Genomic DNA, 6,387 nt, shown 5'->3' on the forward strand with positions numbered 1-6,387 from the left:
AGTCCGAATATGTTCCACATGAGAATCCCAATCCTTGGAGAAGATCAAAATATCATCCAGATAGATAATCAAAAATTTATCGACAAAGTCTCGGAAAATATCGTTCATGAAGCACTGGAAGACAGAAGGGGCATTAGTGAGCCCAAAAGGCATCACCAGGTACTCAAAATGTCCCTCCGGAGTATTAAACGCCGTCTTCCATTCATCCCCCTGCTTAATGCGGATAAGATTATACGCCCCCCTGAGGTCAAGCTTGGTAAACCAGCAAGCACCTCTAACTCTAGAGAATAGATCCGAAATCAGGGGTAACGGATACTGATATTTAATAGTAATTTTACTGAGGGCACGATAATCAATACAAGGCCTTAAAGAACCATCCTTTTTGGCCACAAAAAAAACCCGGCACCTAAGGGTGAAGAGGATGGTCTAATATGACCCTTCTCCAACTCCTCCTTAATATAGGACCGCATAGCCTCGTGCTCGGGTACAGATAAATTGAAGAGCCGACCCTTGGGAAATTTACACCCCGGGCTTAGTTCAATTGCACAGTCATAACTCCTATGAGGAGGCAAGGATGCAGACTCATTCTCACTAAATACATCATAAAAGTCCGCCAAATAGTCCGGAACATCATGCGACTGAGGAGAGGTGGAAAAAACCGGAGCCTCACTAAAGGCACACCGACAACCCCAACTCACCACAGACACAGACTTCCAATCCAAAACTGGATTATGAATTTGCAACCAGGGAAACCCCAGAACAACGGCATCATGCAGACCATGCAACACCAAAAATCTGCAATTTTCTTGATGGTCTGGGGTGACCCGCATGACCACCTGGGTCCAAAACTGAGGTTTATTTTTAGCCAAAGGAGTAGCATCAATCCCCCTCAAAGGGATAGGCGTCTGCAGAGGTGTCATCGGAAATCCACAACGTTTAGCAAAATCCAAGTCCATTAGGTTTAGCGCTGCTCCCGAATCCACAAAAGCCTTGGCGGAAAATGTGGACAGGGAGCAGATCAGAGTAATTGCCAGAAGAAACTTAGGTTGAACACCACCAACAGAAAACGTGTGTGCAAAGCATTTCTCTCATTTAGGACAAACAGAAATAATATGCGAGGCATCTCCACAGAAAAAACACAGCTTATTACGCCTTCTGAACTCCTGACGTTGCGCCTTAGACAAAACTCTATCACATTGCATAGGTTCAGACGTCTGTTCAACCGGTGGCAACACCTCTCGTGCAATCCTGCGTTCACGTAAACGCCGGTCAACCTGAATGGCTAATGACATAGAATCGTCCAGACCAGAGGGAACAGGAAATCCAACCATAGTATCTTTTACGGCTTCTGACAAACCCTTCCGAAAGAGAGCAGCCAAGGCATTATCATTCCAGGTAGTAAGGACCGCCCACTTTTGGAACTTTTGACAGTACAACTCTGCAGAATCTCGACCCTGGTTTAATGCCAACAGGGTCTTTTCAGCCTGATCAATAGCATTAGGTTCATCATACAACAACCCCAAAGCTTGAAAGAATGCGTTCACATTAGTCAGAATAGGATCATCTGGTTTCAAAGAAAACGCCCAATCCTGGGGGTCGCCACGCAGCAAAGAGATGACAATTTTAACCTGCTGCGCGGAGCTCCCTGACGAGTTGGGCTTCAAGGAAAAAAATAATTTACAATTATTTTTGAATCTCAAAAATTTAGATCGATCCCCAAAAAATACATCAGGTGTAGGGATCTTTGGTTCAACAGCATGCGAACGAGCAAGGTAGGCGGAAATTCCCCGCACTTCCGCAGCGAGCTGCTCCACACGATCAGACAATTGCTTTATCTCCATTGAGAGAAAAAAAAATTCCCCCTACGGCCTCAGAGATATAGAGGAAAGAATATACACACTTTTTTTTTTTTTCTAACACAATTCTTTCCTGCTATTGAGTACCCTAGGATCTGCGGTATGGCGGGTGATTCTGTTATGATTGAGTCACCGTAGGAGGCAAAAACAGAAATGTTAGCTAAGTCCAGAAAACCAGAGCAGTTGGCAGCTATCGGATTGCAGACCCCTGATCCTATCACAACAACTAACAGTAGCCGTGGGGGTTCCTACGATGCCCTAGACCCCTCGATCACAGCCGGAGAATTAAATAGGCCTACAGAAAGAAAGGGGAAATCTAAACTGCCCCAGAGCAGACCCCAAAGCAATAGGCAGCCCCCAACATATAATGACGGTGAAGCAAGATGAAAACACTAACACAGACAGAAAGATAGACTGAGCAAAGACGGGGCCCAAACTACCTAGATACGAAAGGACAGGAAGGCTGCTGTCTGCAATCCGTGAAAAACCCTATGAAAATAAGAGCCAACAGACTGACAGTGAAAAAGGCCCTGAAGACGCTAGGCTTCAAAAAAGCTATGTCAGTACTCAGGAATATTCTGAAGACAGAGCAACAGGCAAAAGGAGATTCAGCTCACCCCAGCAGGGAATGGCAGAATCCAGAAAAGCAAGGAAAACAAAAACAAAACATAAATGCAAACAGGCAAAGCAGAAAACTTAGCTTTAGGGAAGCAGAAATCAGACTGGTATCCTAGAAGTCCACAGAGAACTCACCCGCAGGGCAGAAGGGCGTCGGCAGCCTTATATCCAGTCAGTGACTCCACTCAGCCAGTCATCCTCATTAGTCTCAGGTGCCTGATAATCAGGCTCATTACCTTCCTTTACCAGAATAGGGAGTTCACCAGACCTCAGTGACGAAGGGGAAAATGAACTCACAACAGTATCCAGTGTAAGGACTGGCACAAGGTAGAGGCATCGGTATAATGATTGGTGAGGAATATGATCCTAGCTGCAGCATTCAGGACAGATTGGAGAGGGGAGAGTTTAAGAGGGAGATCGATTAGTAGAGAGTTACAATAGTCCAGACGAGAATGAATAAGAGAAACAGTAAGAGTTTTTGCAGAGTCGAAAGTAAGAAAGGGTCGAATTCTAGAAATTCTCTCAATATTGTCAACATGTTGTTGAGCAAAATGTTAACGCGCTTGGACATGCTTTTTGTTCAGCAATAGAGTTTTGCTTGGCAAGTGTACATACAGGTCATGTAGGTTTGACAATTGGCTCTTGGACAACTCTTTTGATAAGTCTTTTCACTCTTCAGTCTGAAATCTTTTGAGGAGCACCTGGTAATGGCCAGTTTCTGATGAAATCATGTTCTTACCACTTCTGGATTATGACTCAACAGTGATCACTGAAACTTGGAATCTTCAGTTTAGAAATTCTTCTGTAAGCAATACCATTTGTACGTTTTGCAACAATAAGGTCATGAAGGTCTTGAGACCACCCAGTTGTATTACCCATCATGAGATGTTTTTTGTGTGGCACCTAGCTAATGAGATACCTTTTTATAGTCCGTCAGTTGAACCTGCTGATATTATTTTTCATTAAGTGGCAGGATTTCTTTCTAATTACTGGTTGATTTCAGCTGGTGTCATGACTTACCATAGCTTCTTGCCACTCTTTTCTGTCTTATGTTCAATACTTTTTCCCTGTGTCATTTCTCATTATTGCGCTTCATTTATGTTCTGTTTATGATGCACTGCCAAGAATGATTATCTTTTGCACTGCACAAAAGATCATTTCAACTTATGAATGAACGTTTTACTTGTTCATCAGGTGATCAGCAGCATGTTCACATTGAATGTTACCATAATAATGCTGGTTCACAATATTTCTTGTGAAAATGCCTCTATTTGCAGAAATTTGGGAATAATATTTTTAAGAGAAATTCTTTTCCCATACATGAGGAAGAGGCCTTGAAAGCTTGCTTTGTAACGTCATTTACTTTATTTTTGTTAGCCATTAAAATGAATCATAACTACAAGATTATCTTGTTTTTCCCACTGAGAGCATTTTCTTATGTATACCATATCCCTTATTATATAGTATCTTCTATTATTATTTATAGTGACATCCCTTATTGCATATTGTTCTCTACTTTTATTTATAGAGCTGTTCATTAGAGAAAATATTCATCAAGCTGCTTTCTATATCTCCTTGAGTCTGCAAATATGCACCAGAGCACCTGTTTTTTCATCACATGAACCTATCACATGACCTCCCAAAAATATTATGTGACATGTCACATGATATTTCGGGAGCTGGGATACACTCTAAACTATCCAGGGCCCTGCCTACCCTTAATCCTGTGCAGCATGTAGCCACTTAACATCTGCTTTGTCCCTCAGGTGCCAGATATGGGGCCACATGACTGTCAGCCTCAGAACTAAGGTGATTTCTAATGTTTTTACCTATGCTCAGACATAAGGGATAACCTGTGTAGTTTACAATTAAACTACAGTGTAATGTATGGGAATGAGATTTGACAACTCACATACACATGATGAAAAACTCCACTAGGATTTGAGGGCACAGTGTAGATTTTTCATAAGCTAATTATTATTACATATTTCACTCATTATGCAACATCAGCTGCAAAATCTGCATTAGCACTGATTACATAATCCTACTGAATTTAGTGCATGGTAAAACCGTATACTGTACAGAAACATTAAACTGTACGAAATGTAAGAGTTAATATTAGTCTGAATTGAAGGAAACAGGCATTTTTCTATTTACAACAGTTCTGAAAGCGATTGAAAAGTGATCAAAACACAGCTTCTGAAACCCAATTATGCTTGATAGGGAAAGAATGTGGATTAATAGTTCATGTCTTTTGGCTAAATAAATACATAATTTTATGCTATTTTAATAATATTTTTTTAAAGGTTTTGGGGAGTATAAATAATAAGTGTTAGCTGTGTAATTGTGCACTGAGTTCCATGCGACAATGAGGTCATTCATTTGGGCGCCAGTTGTTTTTCTCTACTCCTTGTGGGTCTGTATAACCCGATGTATGAACAGCTGAGAACCTAAATGGAACATAAACAGAATGCTAATTACATTGCAAATCAGACACTTTATTGGGTTCTGGTAATGTGTCTGCAGCCAGTGTTCTCATTTCTTAGTTTATGTGACAGAGACACTTGTCACATAGATAAGTCTTGTACCCCATGGTTCAGAATTAATAAAAGAGTGTAAGTGACTTAAAGAGGACCACAAGGGACAAGGAGAATATCTGTAAAGAAGCCTGTGCTGGAAGAAATACATTCAGCACTTACCTCTTTTTGAGCAGTTACCTCTATTGCTATGGTAATGAATGAATTGGCATTAAACTAAATTTCTCACTACAATACATAGCAGTAGTCTGCAACCTTTACATCCCATACCTTCCAACATTGAAAGATGCGAAGAGTAGAGTTGAGCGACTTTTGGTTTTTTAGGGTCGCGTTTCGTTTTGTGAAACCCGACTTTTCCAAAAGTCGGGTCGAGCAAGATCGTCCGATTATAGGGAAAAGTCGGGGTCGTCCCGAAACACGAAACCCAATGTAAGTCAATGGGGAATAAAAGTCGGCAGTGAGATGAGGACAGGAAACACACCAACAGTGCCCATTTGAATGCCAAAAGCATCAATTCTTCTTACTTAAGCTTGTCAACCTTAATTAACTTCATAATACAAGTTACGCACTGAAAAATGGGGGTTATTTGGCTACAGACTGTGGGGGGGAGGGCTGGCTCCAGGTTTTCATGTGCCCTGGGCGAAAGAGCGCCCCTTTAACACATACCACAGCTCATCATGCTCCGATACGGCAGAGAAATAGCGGTATAGTACAATGAAAAATACCTCACTTTTTACATCTCATGACGAGGCCCATCTATTTCTCCATACAGAATCATTGGTCCCATATAATGTTTGAAACAGTATATGATGAGCTCCACATAATGCTACAGTATATGTTGGTCCCCATGGATGAAGCTCTACTGTCTTATGGGCCCAAATAATGCTCCAAACATAATGGGCCCCATTTCTAATGCTCTAGTGTATAATGGGCCCTGTAAATGCTGCTCCAGTGTCTGATGTCCACCTTTGGAATGTTCCAGTGTATGGTGGGCCCCATCTATCATTCTCAGACGGTGTTAGGCCCAGTATGGATTGCACGTGATTGCACAAAGGTTAGAAAGGGTACCGTATCCCCAGATAACATGTATGGATAGCGTACACATTCAAAATATATGTCTCAGGAGGCAGGCTCAGACGGTGTTAGGCCCAGTATGGATTGCACGTGATTGCACAAAGGTTAGAAAGGGTACCGTATCCCCAGATAACATGTATGGATAGCGTACACATTCAAAATATATGTCTCAGGAGGCAGGCTCAGACGGTGTTAGGCCCAGTATGGATTGTACATGATTGCACAAAGGTTAGAAAGGGTACCGTATCCCCGGATAACATGTATGGATAGCGTACACATTCAAAATATATGTCTCAGGAGGC

The sequence above is a fragment of the Dendrobates tinctorius genome, unplaced genomic scaffold (genome assembly GCF_039654945.1).
Source record: "Dendrobates tinctorius isolate UK_male_01 unplaced genomic scaffold, ASM3965494v1 ptg000107l, whole genome shotgun sequence".
Classification (NCBI taxonomy): domain Eukaryota; kingdom Metazoa; phylum Chordata; class Amphibia; order Anura; family Dendrobatidae; genus Dendrobates; species Dendrobates tinctorius.